The 17,256-nt window shown below is 42.2% G+C and overlaps 1 protein-coding gene across 7 annotated transcripts in view; it reads right to left on the reverse strand.

Annotated features, from left to right (window-relative positions):
* The window catches only part of sox6 (SRY-box transcription factor 6), a 130,679-nt gene that overhangs the window by 112,063 nt on the left and 1,360 nt on the right, over positions 1-17,256 (reverse strand). Inside the window, exon 1 of one of the 7 annotated variants that reach the window (XM_076729031.1) lies at positions 15,641-15,759. The exons of the other annotated variants lie outside the window; for them this stretch is intronic. The gene's annotated coding sequence lies outside the window, so the exon portion shown is untranslated. Of the gene's footprint in view, positions 1-15,640; positions 15,760-17,256 lie in introns of those variants that run through there. 7 annotated transcript variants of the gene reach the window in all.

The following is a 17,256-nucleotide window of genomic DNA, read 5'->3' on the forward strand; positions in this document are numbered from 1 at the left end:
CCTGAATCCAAGTTATTAGTTTACTACATTTTCATAAAGAAATTGTCAGCACACTTAACCAATATGTTTTCTGTTAATTCTTTTTTGTCAGAGACAGAAACCGTGAGGGTGAGAGGAGGAGATGCTAAGTAAATTCGGCCCCATTAGACCATGACTGACTAGTCAGAGTGAGGCACGAAGAGTATTTTCTGTTAAAACAATTTCCCCTCACTGAAAATACTGGAGGTTTAGCTCTCAGACACAAAAAAGATCCAAACGGACTGATGGGGCTGACATCAAAGGAGCAGGGACAGAGAGCTCACAGCCACCTGTGGCATTTCTGTCAAAGAGTGGCCTTTTCTCCAGCTTTGGCTGGTCATGGCTATCACACACACACACACACACACACACACACACACACACACACACACACGAACGAAGCAAAATGCTAGCATACGCACACACACTCAAGTTGCCACAAAAGCTTTCATACGCAGTGAAGCAGAGTTGAAAATTATAGCATCATTTCCAGTGCTGAAAATTGTGAGGGAATACACACACACAGCCTTTCTGTGCCTTAACTCAGCAAAGACAGCACCAAGTGGATACACTGTCCCTGATTCGCACTGGTTTGAAAGGCCAGAATTTATCCTGTAATTTGGTACATTTCACACACACACACACAGACGCACACACACACACACCCAATTTGTCTGGGCACAACACGAGATTCAAATTCCACATTTCTACAAACTATAAGCTTAACCCGTTCACTTGTACTAAAGCTTCCCATGTAGAAGCCGCTTGTGTATCTTCATATTACACATCAAACGCACTGTATTGCCTGCTGGAGTCGCCGTTAGAGCGAAAGCCTCTTGTACAGTTTACATGAAGGAAAGCAGCATCACAGCCCAGAAAGAGCACCTTTCAAATCAACTCAACCTTCAAATTCTAGACATGTGTTCATGTACGGTGTGTGCTACGCTTAATTTAATTTTCCTTCACCATAACAGAGAGCTGTGTTTTTCAACCGTCATGTGACCGTAGCTCAGCATCAATAGACAACATCACCACCAACCAATACACAGCTGTCCCGACCAAATACAGGCTTTATGTCACTTTAAGTCTGTGTTGCATTAAAACTACTGAATATGCGACATGTTTGAATTACATGTATGTGGGTGTGTTAATCTGCCTACTTTGCACGTGTAAGTAAATGTACATTTCAAATTCTGTAGTTTTGTGTGCATCAAGCAAGCCAAAACTTGTGCTGCAACTTCTGTTTGGAATTCGTCCAGATCTCCAACATTTAAAAAAAATAAAAATAAAAATCCTCCCAATCCTCCGTTCCAAATCCTCACTCTCTCCTGCGTCCAAACACTCTAAAGTAGGAATTCTGCAGAGTTAGTTATTTTGACAATAGAGGTAATCTATGCCATCAGCAGGCTGCTCCCTACCTGGATGCTGTGTGGTTATCTCTGCAGAAGCAGCAGCCACACAGTGAGTCAGGCCGGGGGACTGCGTGGGGGAGTTTGGGATGCAGTGATGTGGGGCTATAACAGTGGTCCCAGGGGAAATAGGGAAATGGGAGGAAGAGGAGGAGGAGGAGGAGGAGGAGTGGGTGCTGTGTGGAGGGCAAATTGGTGAAGCGCAAAACATTCTGGCACAGAAATGTCTGATAAAGTAATTGAACACATGTGATTGTCTGTTAAATATCCAGTTCCATAAAGTCAATCCTCTCTGCAGCAGCATCATCTGTGAAATATGAAACGACAGCTTCCATGCAGTGAGTAATCACTTTAGTCAGGAATGAGAGGACATTGCTGGTCAGGAAGCAGCCACTGTTCAGGTAGACACTTACATTTTCATACATATTTTCAACGAGGAAACATTTGTGGAGACGTTGTTGGCTCATGCATTTATTCACTTCCTATTGCCGTGATAAGCTTTGGACAGCCAGGGGCCAAAAAAAAAAACAACAACAACAAAAAAAAGTCCAGTGCTGTGCTGTTAGACAGACGAGCAGAATTTCTACAAGAGATCGCACCATATCATTGAGTTATTTGGTGTTGGAAGCAGGTCAATCACGTGCAAACAGCTGTTTCACGCTCCAGCACACCGTTAACTGTCACAGCCTTACAAATCTCTCTCTCCTCCTCTTTTTATCTTAACCCTCCGTCTCTTTCAAACTGCCTTTTTCTGGCCGATCCTTCCTGACACTGAACTACAGCAGACTAGACGCTCACAAAACGTCTAGCACCAACGTGTCAGGAATGACTGCCAGAGTGTCACTCTAGTTAAAGTATCTTTGTTGAGGGTAAAACAGTGACCTGTATTCTGGCGGAGCTGAAGTGCAATGGTGTCAGATAAAGCAGAAAAAAAAAACACCCTTGAACAGCAGTTATTCTACCCAGAGTTTCCTCCGAGCAATAGCCTGATACAGATACAGTGGCTGTGGCCGATCAAGGCTTTTGCGCGCTGCTCGGCAAATGTATTATCTGTCATTTCCTCTGCGTCAAATAACAAGAATAAAAGTCTATTTACTGAGCAACTGGGTTGAGGCAGGGTGAGGGGAGAGAAATGACCAGCAAATAGAATGTTTTCCTCCACGGTGGACGGCATTCAGTCCCCGGTGCTCCTAACAGGCGGGCGTGCAACCTATCAATTCTCTTTGATTCCCCTCTCACATATTCTTCACTCCAAAGACCGTAAAGACAGAGAACACAGAATAGGCTTGTCTTCTTGCACACTGATGAGACCTCTTTTCTTAACTTCCAAGATACGCGCACATATTTTCTTTTCCTTTTCATTATTTCTCTGTTTCTTTTCTTCTAAAGTGGCGTTTGTGTATTTGTGTATGTTGGGGGCAGGAGCATGAAAACAAGTCTCTCCCTCTCTCCCAGGTAATGTGTTTATTTTCCTGGACCCATCTTCTAGTTTACTGCGTGGTGGCGTTTCTCCCCTCTTATCGCCTGGCCCTCACGGGGCACTTTAGCCCCTCAAATCCTGTTCACCACATACTGGTTTTAGAATCTGTGAAATGAGTGCTAGAGAAGCGTGGCCACAATGTCTGCCTGTGTTGCTACTGGACTCAAATGGGCTTGGTGCTTTTTTGTCCAGGGAGATGCATAAATGGAAGTTTTTAACACCTCAAAGGAGGCTGGGCCTTTGTGGAGCCACACTAGAGAAGCCTGCCAGTCTCCCGAGGAGGCAGACACACTGAGTGCTGCAGGACAAAGAGCTAGAGGAGCAGAATCAGCGGGGGCATCACTCTGCTTTGGGCACCAACCAGACACACATGCACACCCATATATACTGTATAACTGCACTTACATACAGAGCGCACACACACAAGCACATGCACTCATGCACAAACATTACAAAGGCTAGAATGGCATGTTCCAACTATCTCAACTACCTGTAAACACAATATTAAAAGAAGATGTGTCAAATATATCACGCAGTCGTATTATATTTCTAATCTGATAATTCACTAACAGCAAATTCCTACATTTTTTACCCGTCTGTAACACCTGCACTACAACCTCATTACATGTACCCAAAGCCTGCAGCAGTAGCCAAAGAATAAGACATAATTCCTCTGAATATAAACACTGTATTACCACCAGTTAAAATACAGCATACCGTAGCTAACTGTAAATAGATTCATATGTGATTGTACAAACACGCTCAATGAAAATGACAAATACAACCAGCACAACAAACGCTGCCATTTCGTACTTATTGATTTCAGCTCCACTGTTTGAAAATAATTTCCTCATTTCCATCCCAATTTTCCTTATTGAAATTCTTTTTTTTTTTTTTTTTATTCCCCGAGTGCAGCCCAACAGCTGGCATTTACAATCAGTCTTTATGCTGTTTAGATGTCTACAATAAGCATTTAGATGCAAATATCGCTGCCTTGTACAAAGGAGTTGCAACTTCTGTCAGAAGCAACATAATCAACCTGCAATTGTCTCCTGGCTCCAAGTGGTTTCCAGTGACAAGGTCTAAGCCGTAAGCATCTGTATTCAAATGATTCCCTATTTCAGGCACGGTTTAGTGTGGATATTTTCCAACAGTACTGCACTGAAAATCAATCACATGGTGAATTAAACCAGAAAGGAAACAACTGATCCATAAATGATCAGGTTACAACAAGGCATTGGTGTCCGCAAATTATTATGTGTTTTCCCTGTTTCGAGGAGAAGCAGGGACGCACTATTTTATAGTGGCCTTTTCCACCAATGACTTGCATTACTGTCACACATTTTTCGCTTTGCAAAGGCAGGCTTAAGTTGACAAATGATTATCTTAGCAGCGAGCTCTGCACAATGCAGGCAGACAACTTCAACTGAGGAAATGTGCAAAATCTTTGTAGCATGTAACAGAGTAAAGAAAGTTTTAAATGTGCCGCAGTGTTCTCAGAGAGGGAAGGACTACAGCTGAACATTCATGTTCCATGTCGGAAAAATCACTCTTTATCTGCCATTCATGTAACCCAGCAGTGTACTCGACAGTACAACAGCATTTCACTGCATGTTCCTCTGCAACCTGCTAAAAACTGATCCAGTTTTTAGTCTCTCTTCTCGGGTAGAACACTAAACCAAATGAATGACATACAGGATAAATCCTTTTTCTTGAGAAAAAAAAACCCCACTGAAATCTTGATTAAGAGTTAAGAGTCATATAAATGATAATAATAAGAATAAAAAAGTATTCTCTGTAGCATATGTGACTGTGGTGTAAATCTGATACTGATGGGGGCATATGCTTTGCTTTGGCTCCACTGGCCTCTGTACAGCCATTTTAACAATTAACATTATAACCTCTGTTTTCTCTTTTTATTTACAGTTGCAGAGGTCATTTGTCTTTTTTTGAAACCCACAATTAATAGCAGCGTTTGCAAATGCAAATGAATCCATTTAGGGGGAGGGAAAATGATCAGTTTGAGAATATTTCTGCCTTCTTAATCTTCTTAAGAGGGAAATGATTTAAAAGGAGGACACAAATCTCCAGTGACATGGCAGGAACTGTGGGGCACTTTCCTCTCTCACTCTCTCCGTTCTCCCTTTCTCATCTCACTCATGTCTCCCTCCCGCACCCCCTTCCCTATTTCTCTCCCGTCCTAATTTACCTCTCCCCCCTTGTTGGCCTGAAGGGGTGGAAGGGCCAGGAGTAAGGGACAAGGAGCTGAGAGCAGGGCTCTACTTGGCTTGTCCCCCCAGAGGAAACAAATGTAGTGTTTGAGCCACTGATCACTGGTATAATTGAGTTTAACACTCCTTTTCTGGATTAAAAATAAGAGCCTTTGAAATGAAAGGTCAAATTACCTCTACAGTCAGGCAATAAATAAGTCAAACAAGGTAAGAGGTTCCTGCCAGCATATGTTAGTGGCAAATTTAATTAGTGGAAAAACAGGAGGCTCTTCCATTCCATACTGCATTGAACAAAAGCAGTTAGAGTCCCAATTGTGCAGCAAAGGAATGAAAATATATCAATCATCACTTAATTAATCTCATCATTTACAGTCACGTTTCACAGAGCATGATTCTAACAGTCTTTCGGTGCTAATGCAGGAACACCCTGTAATTTAAGACCTCCAGCCTTGACGTTATAATCTCACCAAGATTTTGCAAATAATCAAATTTCACAGAGGAAAATAACTCGAGACTGAATAATATTCTTGGCCGTTAGCCTCAACACTTTTCAATGCATGATTTTTTCCGATTATGTAAGGTATCCTATAGGTCCATTGTCCATTGATTGCAGCACAAGGAAAGAAAATGGGCATAAAGTAAGGCTGTAGTCTGGACTGGAGACTCAGAAGGTGGCCGAGCAATGCACAGAACAAGGGAAAGGGAGAGAGAGAGAGGGAGACAACACTGCTCTACACCCAGCTAGCTACAATGTGGCCTTTGTGACATAATGCACTCTGCACAGCAGATTGTGGAAAATAATCCAAAATTTACTGGTTCACATATCCAGCAATAACAAGTGACATCACAACCTGTACCATATATCCCATGTTTCTGGGCACATTTTACATTTAGTGGAGAATGAGGGGGGTAAGAAAAACATTGCCAAGCAGTTATTATATTCCCATCATGTCCTGGGAGCCCATTACAGCATGGCACAAGCAACGGTAAAACTGAGAAACTCAGCGGGCTGAGGGTACAGGCAGAGGGCTGGGGAGCACTTACACTCACAGTACAAACCTACGGCACACTGTTAACTGCTGGACAAAGATGTAGTTCAAACAAACACTTGGCACCTACAGATTATGTGTATTTAAATTCTGGTAGTCATTAAGGTTTAGTTTTTCCCTTCAAGTGTTTAGTTGGCTTCCGTGTGCTACCACGAGCGTCAGGCCAAGCACCTTCAGGTGTCTTTGCAGAGCTTTTAAAACAGAGTAATGAAGAAGAGCAGGAGGAAGAGGCGCTTTGGAGCGACTGTCCGGACAGTAGAAACGTGAGCTTGGTGTTAACAGTGCTGTAAGCACGACAGGTGGGTCACATGAAAGATCACTGTGTTTTTTCACTTTTCCGACACATGCTCCTCATTATTCTACAAGAAAAACTGACATAGCTCCAAGCAAAAGAGAGACGGCCACTACTGCTTACCGCAAACTAGTTTTCGAGTATATCTTACATTACATGTGAGTGAACGTTTTCAAGCTAAGAATGCTTTGAACATTCCATCGGGACAAAATGAAAATGTAAATAGATTAAATTGCGTGTCCAAACATGCAGTAAGTGCTGCAAGGTAAGTATGATCTATGTAATAAAAGAAAAACACTTTCCAGGGTTTCAGCTGAATGAGCCAAGCAGACTTTTAAATAAAACTAGCAGACTAGTTCCCACAACCTTTAGAAAGGCAAGTTAAAATGTATACTGAATAAAACATATCAATAAATGTGCCGAAATATGTCACTTCAATCTTAGCGGAGAAAAAAAAATCCACAGCTGTGCCGTTTCAATTTTTAAATGGCAAAATAATATTTTCAAAAAGCAGCCACAGACAGCGTGTGTGTGTGTGTGTGTGTGTGTGTGTGTGTGTGTGTGTGTGTGTGTGTGTGTGTGTGTGTGTGTGTGTGTGTGTGTGTTGAATGTGTGTACATGTACTTGTGTCAGTGCATGCATGTGTCCATATATCCATGTGTGTGCATGCCTGCTCTCCACAACAGCCCCCTAAACGTGGTTTTGGGCAGACTGTGGCCTAACAGTAAAATGTTGAAATTGGAAAAAATATTACCCTTCTTTCTCTTGAATAGCCCAGAGATAAGCACCCTTTAGCAATGAAGCCAGTGGAGTTTAAGCTTATTATGAATACCTCTCAGAGCGCAGAAGCATGTACTGTAGAAATCAAAGGGAGTAATAGGCAGGTAAGCCTGTGTCATTTTAAGAAGGAAGTCAGTTGTGAAATTGTAAAATCGCAAGGCCCTTCTGACAATCTCCTGCCCTCAGAACACTCCCATAAATGATTTCTGGCTATCGCATATCTGAAAAAGTCAGAAGTTTGTGAGGCGAAAAGAAAGAAAGTCCAATGCTAATCTCTCCATTGATGGAGGCTAATAGTAATAAGACCATTTATCTCTTTGATTAAACAGCACATACTCTGAAGTTCACAAGAATGTGTGATTCTTTGCAAGTGCGCTAAGCTTCCCGAAACGGACCTGGCTTTGCAGAACATTCCTCATGGTTTCATGTTCAATTGGCTGTGAAGGTCCACAGCATAACTCTTACGTGTCGGACTCAAACCATCAAAAAACAAGACACAAACTGAGGTCATCTTGCTGTTTGAGGTACAATAGCTGCTCATCAAATTTCTGAACTTCTACATGAAGCAAGTGCAGATACCCTCACAGAAACCATCAGCTGTAGGATTACGGCTATTCATTTGTGCATTTTCTCTCTAATAGCTTAAGTTGTAAAAGCTCCTTTGCTGTAGATCTGCTGTGAAGATGATATGATGACACAAGCAGCCCGGACTCTGTGGTGCTCCATATTCTACAAAGGCATACACAGACTCAAAACACACACAGGCTGTTACGTACTGTGCTTTTTCTCCTCTGAATATTCATCCATGTTTCCACATCATCTGCAGGTCTCCTAATCACAGTCACTTCCCCTTTAATCACAGGGCTCTAATTAGGTCCTAATAAACCATTTTGCCGTCCTCTTGGAGCGCCTCTGTGTCACTCACACATCAAACCAAGAAATACTATATTAAGGGGCTGTCAACCTCAAAGGAAAGCTCCTCCAGCAGCAGTGATACAGATACTGCAGGCACACCCTCTTACACTAATTGAAATTATCGAAAGCTCCGCTTACATGTGACACTTGGCCATGTCTGAAACCATGGCCTGAAGTACAGCAGTCAAAAGCATGACGGTTGTGCCAGCGCTGAGGCTCTGCTGGGTTCTCTGATGTCTGGTAATTGTTTAAACCTGAGTGGATATGGCACAGGGCCTCATGCTGCCTGTTCTGCCAAGAGAGGAAAAAAAAATGTTCTCGCTAGCACTTTTCTCCTCTGTTTCTTCTATTCTAATTCAGTCCAGCATGGGCTTCAGGGAAAGCCTCAATGATTCCATGTTCATCTTGGAGAACCAGTGTTGGGGATGATGATCACTGACCACAAGTTGATAATGATGACTGTTTAATTAGAAGCCTTTCTTTGGCCTGGCCACAACCCAAACTCCTCCACCCTGCAGATGGTAACCAATAAATTTAGCATTGCTGAGGATGAGGAGGAACATTGTACCTCCCCAGTTTACCCTCAACCCCACCCCTAACCAAGGACATAAAGCCTTTCTCCTTCCTACCACAAAAAACCGCAACCATAGCCCTGCTGCATGTGCCTATGAGCATGTGACCGTGATGGTAAAGTCCAACCATGTCTTCTACAGTCTGTACGTCTTCATCTAATTTGCAGTTGGTAATATGCTTTTGAGGAAATGTAAGGCCGGCTTTTTTGGAATTTTTTCTCATCTTTTTGGGAGATTTTTTACCTTTTTTTATTAACAGATCCTTTACACTGAACGCTGCTGCAAAGACTTTACTGTCAACGTTTTTCATCTGTTTTCGCTACAGCATCCACTCTTTGCATCTAAAGCATAATTACATTTTTTATGGTTATGTGAAGTCAACTCAAAACACTTGGTTAGAGTTAGGGAAACACTGCGGTCATGGTAAGGACGTTACGGTTATGGTTGGGGAAACTAAAACACTTCGTTAAGGTTGGCAGACACATCATGAGCATGGTAAATATTTTGTAAAAAAAAAAAAAAAAAAAGTCAACTGTGATGGGATGCAAACCCCAGTCTCCAGCGTCGAAGTCATGTGCCTGGCCATCCACCCAGGCCTCCTCCCTATGATTTTACACTGCGGTGAAAGAACGTAACTCTGCGAACAAGCTTTGACAGTGAACGTAAATCGCTATTGCAAATTAGCTGCATATGAACCTATTACTTAGAAAGGAGGGTTTTGAAGTCGTTTGTATATATTTGTATGCAGTCTGCAGGGTCATTAATTGTGGTCATAAAATATTCCAGCAAAAGTATCTTTCAAAATCTTTTCGGGCTTTAATGCTTGTTCCACAATGTCATTCCACTCTCCTCAGCAAAGTTCTTGTAGATTTTATAGACCGTCCTGTCTAGTGGAAAAAACGAGTGTTACTGTTCCTCAGGACAACCCCTCCCATCATCCACTGGTTCCCCCTCAGTGTAGTCCTCACCCACCTCCTGTCAATCATCTTCGGACAAGCCTCCTCCCAGAGGTGTCTACACCCGTGCTGCCTGGCAGAAACAACACTGTGTGTGCGTGTGTGTGTGTGTGTGTGTGTGTGTGTGTGTGTTTTGTATGTGGGCGGGTGGCGTGTGCCAGAGTGGCTATCCCCTCAGATTGTCAAAGAGGCTCATGGGAAATTTACTGCATGGGCCAAACCACAGGCTTTCTCTATCATTTCAGCAGATTTCTCTTTTTTAGTCCCATTCAAGAAAGTGATTATCACAGACGGCGCTTTCTTTCTCCGAGTCGGGCTTTCTGGGCTTTCCTCGCTGTAGCTGCACTTTGCTTATAACTGTGCAGTTGAGCCAATCAGGCGTGCCATTTTAGACGGCGCAGAATGCTTCCGCCGCCTTCAACCGTTGTTTCTGAAGCGTGTACGTTAACTCATGGACCCTCAAAGAACGAGCAGATGACCATGATGTCAGATGTCAGTTAAAATTTGTTTCAGTTGAAAGTTCATATTTTCCAAATGTTGTGTCTCTGTTATGTTTACATTATGGTACAAGGAGGCAGTGATGGATAAAGTTGCTCCAGTGCTCCACGTGTACCAACTCTGTGCCTTTTGGAAGAAAAAGAAATGGGGAAGTGCACTGCTTCGACGCTACGACTGCATGTACGTATTCCTAATAAGTAGAATAAATATTCTCAACCATCTTAAAAATGCAAGATCCCCTACGTGCAGGTCAGTAGACTAAAGGAGACTGACTTTAATCTACTTACACATCATCAGCGGGTCTCAGGCAACATGAACACTAACATCATTATATGTGCAAAGTCTTTAGTCTCAGAAAATCTGCTCTTCATCCATCTTTTCACCAACAGGCTCTAAACAACCCCCCCCCCCCCCCCGACACACACACACCCCCACCACCCCCCCTTACTCAGAGAGTGTGAGAGAGAGAGAGGATAACAAAGACAGACAGAAAGTGAGAGAAAGCTTGTGGTCGGGTCTGGGGAAGCCATTTTCTCATAATGCACATTAAGGGCAAAGCCTTGTAACACATCCAAGTCAGTGTAAAAAGAAATTATTCAGAAAGGAAACAAAAGACCTGGGTAAGAAGAGATGCTATGGTTAACTTCATCAAAACTTTAGCCACAAGACCCTTTCCATCTATTCCCCCATGCGCCCTCCCTCTTTGTCACTTTGATTTATTTTTGGCATCAGACATTAGCATTTTCCAAGGGAAAAACTGTTGGGAATCTGATTTCTGGCCCAATACGTCCTCTCTTTTCCATGACTTCCTCGCCTGGTCTACATGTCACAGTAGCTGCTCCATGATGCAAGTGGTTGATCACTTTTTATTTCCATCCAAGAGGGCTGACACACACTATCTGAAGACCCTGAAATTCAGCAGCAGCAAAGACAAAGTATGTTTTTATTTTGAGGCCTGCCTTCAAAAATGTAATGAAATCAACAAGTTAAAGATGAACTAAGGCTTTAATCCACATTTAAAATGTGTGTAAATGTGCAAGATAAGACATTTCAGGTCTTCTGGATGAAGTCATACTTGTCAGTCAAACTAGTTAAGTCGAATATTTGGCCCAAGCCTTCTGCATCATGGATCAAAGTGCCATATTACGGTAGAACTGTTCATCAGAGCCGTGTCACAAGACATGCAAAAGAAGACAACACACAGCATCCAGTGTTCAAATACCGGATCTCTCAAGAGTGTGCGCACACACACACACACACACACACTCTGTACGAGCACACACATAATGTGCACACAGAAATGAAGTTGCCAATCTGATCTGAAAACAGTCGTGTGCCAACAAAACGGCTCCCAGCATCCTAAAGGCTGGACTGCAGAGCGAAGAAGCCAGATTGGCTGGCTTAGTCACAGCTATGGAGCATATTTTACATCTCATGTCAGATCAGGCTGGCAGATACCAAGCCGGCTGTCAACCTCCACCAACTGGATAATGTCTAATCGTTCAGCTTTTACAGACAGTGGAGACCTGTGTGGATATAAAAATAACTACTGCCCTCTGAGACTGTAGAGTACATAAACTATGCAAAACCTGATCAGTTATGTTTTCTATCAAAAAGGGTAAATAATTGTAACAAACGGGAATACGATATGTGCTCAGTGCCATAATCGCACTTCTTCTCTCTAATCAGAGGGCGAGGTTTTAAAGCCGTCTTTCACATTATTTTACAGTAATACTCTCAGTGTCACAGTGGCCCATGTTGGCTCCAGTGATATGTTCATCGGGTCCTTTAACACTTCCTCCAAGGCAGTGGCTTGCCCATGAGACTTGATCCAAACACAATGGGGGGGATCACAAGGAAAAGGCTTGTTGTGACGCTTTTGTGTGTGAGCAGCGCAAAAGCCCACATTACACTAATCTCTTTTCCCTTGTTCATTCACAAGACACAATCGCAGGTCTTCAGAGCTTCTCCAAATCTAGTAACACAGAAATCACTTGGGGCCAAAGATCACAGCTTCTTCTTCTGTCTTTTTTCTTCTTCTTCTTCTTCTTTTTTTTTTTAAAGTAATCCCAGTATTCTGCAGCAAGGTCACTCATTCACACACATACAGACGACATATCTCATGTCTCTGACACGACTGATAAACATTTCTCTGTGACTTAAATGAAAGGTTTGTGTCTGCAGTCAGTGACAGCTGTTACTGAGTCAAAGTGAAAAAAATAATAATTAATTCACGACTCTCTCAAACTGTAGCTAACAAAATGGTTGCCACAAAAAAAAAAAAAAACAAGAAAAAAAAAAAACTGGCTTTGGATTTTGCACCCAAATGTCTGCAAAAGGAACCTGGACCGACGTGAGTGTTTGTTTAAAATTCAGTTTCAACCACCTGCACGCTTTTCACACAACCTGACAGTTCTCAGCCTTGGTCCATATGCTGTGTGTGTGTGTGTGTGTGTGTGTGTGTGTGTGTGTGTGTGTGTGTGTGTGTGTGCGTGCGTGCGTGCGTGTGCGTGCATGTGCCCCCATGCCTGTGTGAGGGAGAGAGAAAATGTGTGTGTGTACATATGCAGGGACTCCAAAATCCACCACATTTTAATTACTGCCCGGCTGCACTGTGTGCCTCTTTGATATGGAAATAAAGGCAACCGTCTTCACACAGTCACTGTACAAATCTTCATCTGATCCATAAAAAACAATGAGTCCTACTAATTCCTCCACCTGATTACAGTCCCAGACCTGTGTGAGAAAGCCACGGCCACCAAGGCCCCTCCAATTAATTCTACATATTAATGTGTGATTTAAAAAAAAATCAACAGAGACTATTTACCATAGCCTAGACTGTTGCATTTTGAAGTCAAAGTTAATTATGCACAACTATGCTATGGACTAAAAGAAAATGTCCAATTATTTTGAGAAAAACATTTTCGGTGGGAGAGTGAATGATGCAGATCAAAATGGGCCACTTAGGTTACTTGTGCAATTATGCAGCTCCTGTGAAGATACACATATTTAGATTTTTTTTTTCATCTGTAATCCTTTAATGTCAGCAATACTGTTCACTTACAGCAGCCAGAGAGACACAGAGATCTAATAGAGCAGAAAAAAATACCACCCCTGCCCTCGTCTATGTTCAGTGAGTGTTGGCGTACATGTTGTAGGTGCTATTCTTTTCCTGACTAAAAAAAATGATGTGTACTCAAGTTTAATCTTTGACACAAGAAGAATCCATGATAAAGGAAAAACATGATCTTAAAAAATTTGACTGTGGCAAACCAAAAGCCAGAGCCTAATGAAATTCAAAGTGTAAAAGCTTGGAATTCTTTGTCAAACAGCTGGTGTATTACACTGCCTCCTATTAATCTGTCTGGCTCCACTTTCTCACAGCTTTTCAGTTAAGACGACGGCGACTTCGTGGAGGTGATGAACCAGTGTCTGGTCTCCATGACTCACTTGAGCACTGATTTCATCAGTGTTTTCTCCTCTAAGAGAAATGACAATGGTGCAGTCTGAGAAAATCCACAATTTCCTCCTGCTGGATCACAAATCCACTTCATCTGAACACAAGGCATCCGCACCGTGCACACTTTCTTCAAGCCACAAAGCACGCTGTCGTCAAACACCTGCTCTACACTCCCAAACGCTCCTTTGGCGTGCGGAGGAGGGCGAGTTCTCTGTCACCATGCATGCATTATACATAATGCTGCGCAGCGCCTCCTCAAATTGTCCCGTGGAAGAAAATTAAGCATCATAACAGAAGTGACATGTCACTAACTCGGCAGAAACTTCTTATTGCAGGGAACAGATAACAAACCAACAAAAAAAAAAAAGAGAGAGACGGCATATCCCCATCAGTTTTGATCATTGTTGAAATATTCTCCAGCAAATTAGATAACACTTAGATAGACAGATGTCACAACATCTGCTACGCCCCCTCCTCCACCTTTACCAGGCCTGCTGTTGTTTACCTCCTCTCATCTTGTTTATCATCAGGTCTCAGCCGCTTCCTCCACCACCACAAAGAGAAGAGACCAGTACCTGTGCATCCTTCAACTGACCCCCCACCCCCCCACCCCCAGCTTTGTTCTCCCTGCCCATCCCAGCACCATCCTGTCACTTGGAACAAAACAGCCATCTTTCAGCAAAACACTGTAAGTATATATATATGACTTTATGGACTTAGTGTTAGGGTTAAAAAACAGCATTTAGAAATGTAAAGACAAAATATCTGGGAGAGGGAAAGTATCACTCATGCATGCACTCATGCCAAAGCATGGAGGGCTACTCACTCCTCACTCTCTCACACACAAACACACACACACACACACGCGCATGCACACACGCACACGCACGCACACAAACACACACACACACACACACGCATGCACACACGCACACACACGCGCACACACACACAAGAAAACAATGGCAGTTTTGCAAGAATTTTAAATATCAAGGCCCGGATTATTATTAAAATTGTAACATTGCTCCGTCTGCAGATGACAACACATCACTGTTATTTACAATCCCACTGCAGAATTGTATTGACATAAGAATGTTTTTTTCCCCCTTCTCCGACTGTGAAATGAGCTTATCATGAGTTGGAGTTGGTTGTAACTGTGAGAATTCTGCTTGGCAGGGAAACATGCTCTGGTTAAAGCTGTTAGCAGAAGAGCAAGGCCATAAAATGAAACCAAACAAACCAGCACTTTCATTTTGCGTCACTGTGATATTTGATTTTTAGCACTGAAATCATGAAACACTTTACGGTGACTAACATAGATCTGTGGGCTCAACGCTGATGATGAGACTTTGGTAAATTTATTTTTTTGTCTTTTGAGCAGAGTCACAGTTGCAATACAAATTCCCAGTAAACAACATCTGCTGTCAACTCGAGATGATCGGATTCACCTTCTGCATTAATAGCATCAGCCAAAAGCATAATCAATAATCAATGTGCACACGTGCAAGGTAAGATATAGAAAACATATCCAAACATAAAGCACATTTCTCTCTGAATCCCTTCCCCTTTTATTCTCTCCCTCCCTCCCTGCCTCCCTCCCTCTCTCTCTCACTCCTGCCTTTTCTTTGATCCCACTAATTGCTGGCACAAGAGCTTAGTTTAAACAAATTCTACCTTTAGATGGTGAGGACAGCTAAAAGTAGAGCTACAAGTAAATTTAGTTTGTGGCACTCAGTCTAAACAAATTTTAAGATGGGCTCCTTCACAGCAGTTCTCTCTCACTCAATAAAACAAATAATATTAAGAAGAATAAAAATGCAATGTATGATAATAATAATAAAAATAAAATCTGAGCATCCCTACTGCTCTTGCAACACGGAAGACATTAGACTTATTGGACAGAGTGCAGGATATGTTTAGACAAGCCAGGTGGCTTCTCCCTTCATGCCAAAATCAAAGTCCTAAAATCTTTGAACTTACTGGCACATCAGCGTCAGCGAGTCTAAATGTTATGCTGAGTCCAGGTGGGAAATGCTGCCTTTCTCAGTCCTGCAAAAAGCTCAAGTCAGCCCGAGATCCACCCGAAGATTAGTCCTTGAAAATACAGAAAATGCGCATGACCAGTCAGTATGTAATATGATAAATATATTATTGCCCTGCAGTTTTGTTAAGTACCAACAAATTGCCAGCCGTAGTTTTTCATTAATGTTTAAATCAGCTACAATTACTGCGAAATAAAAGCACATCTGTCCCGGGCAATATTGATAAAACAGCAGAAATTATTTGAAGGCATCAGCTTGCCAGAATTATACTAACACATCTTCATTTCTCCCAATTATTAAAATGTACATTCAAGTTGTGTCTTTCAACTGCGAAGAAGTGTATAGAGGAAGAAGGTGATTAATTGAGATGCCGGTAGTTTCTGTGCGCAAAAATAAGTGAGAGACGTTAAATACGAGCCAAGTGCGGTTCTGTGGCATCAAAGGGCTGTAATGCCGCTTTTCACTCTTTCCCCTCTCGCTCTTTTTGTGAGCGACACGCTGAGCTGCACAAGCCGTCAGAGACAAACTCTGACAGAGACAGAGCCGAGTGTCCCTGTATAGCAATCAGGACAATGTGCTGAATGGGCAGTCTAATTATAAATGTGCCATTTAGACTTGCATTTAGTCTCCAGAACCGCCTTACCTTATGAGGAAACCTGCGTTCACACCAAAGAGCGACTGTCCAAAACAAAATACGACAAGGATAAAAACTTTGAGCCTCACAGAGACACATGACTGTTTCTCTGTCTCCCACCCTGGACATTTACCCGAGACTGTATTACTGACTGAGTGTTTTGTTTTTGTTTTTTGTTTTTTTTTGTTTTTTTTGTTTTTTCATGAAAGAACATGCGAGAGAAGAGAATTGTGTTTTCATTACGTGGCCACAGGTGTGTTATTTGCGTGGTCACAAAACGCACGTGCTCAGTGTTTAAAGAATAGGAGAAAGACACAAGTGTGCAATTCAATTCAAAAAGTCAAAGTCTGCAGTGTTGTCAGAGCGGAATGTCTTCTTATTTAAATGTTATCATAGCTCCCGCAGCCGCGTCACAAGGCTGCTTTTTGTAGCCTGCACAGGCAGTGTGTCTTATTTTGGAAAACATCTTAAAATGAGGGGCCATCTCCGCGCAACACGCTGCCAAGATCAGATTCGGCCAAACAAATTTCGCTTAATCTTCCATTTATGAAAAAGGCGGAAATGATTTTTTTTCTTTAAGTTTCTGAGACATAAATATTTCTTAATGGACGGTGTATAAAACGAAGTGATTTCCCAACACTCATCCAAAGACGAAAAGTTTATTTTATGTTCTAAAAATATTGAAATAATAATTATTCTATTTAAAGGCCAGGTGATGACTTTTCTGAATTGTCTTGCAGCAAAAACTGGATAAATGCTAGAAAACAATTAATCCTTATAAAGAACATTTGCACTTTTTTACTAGAGGACCTCTGTTCAGTCCGGGAGCGCCGAGCTTCAGAGCCCTCGGCTTAAATGGAAAACTGTCTGTTCGAGAACATCTTCTCTAAATGGACAAGCCTGGCGATTGTTGAATTTAA

The sequence above is a fragment of the Chaetodon auriga genome, chromosome 1 (assembly GCF_051107435.1).
Source record: "Chaetodon auriga isolate fChaAug3 chromosome 1, fChaAug3.hap1, whole genome shotgun sequence".
NCBI classification, from domain to species: Eukaryota; Metazoa; Chordata; class Actinopteri; order Chaetodontiformes; family Chaetodontidae; genus Chaetodon; species Chaetodon auriga.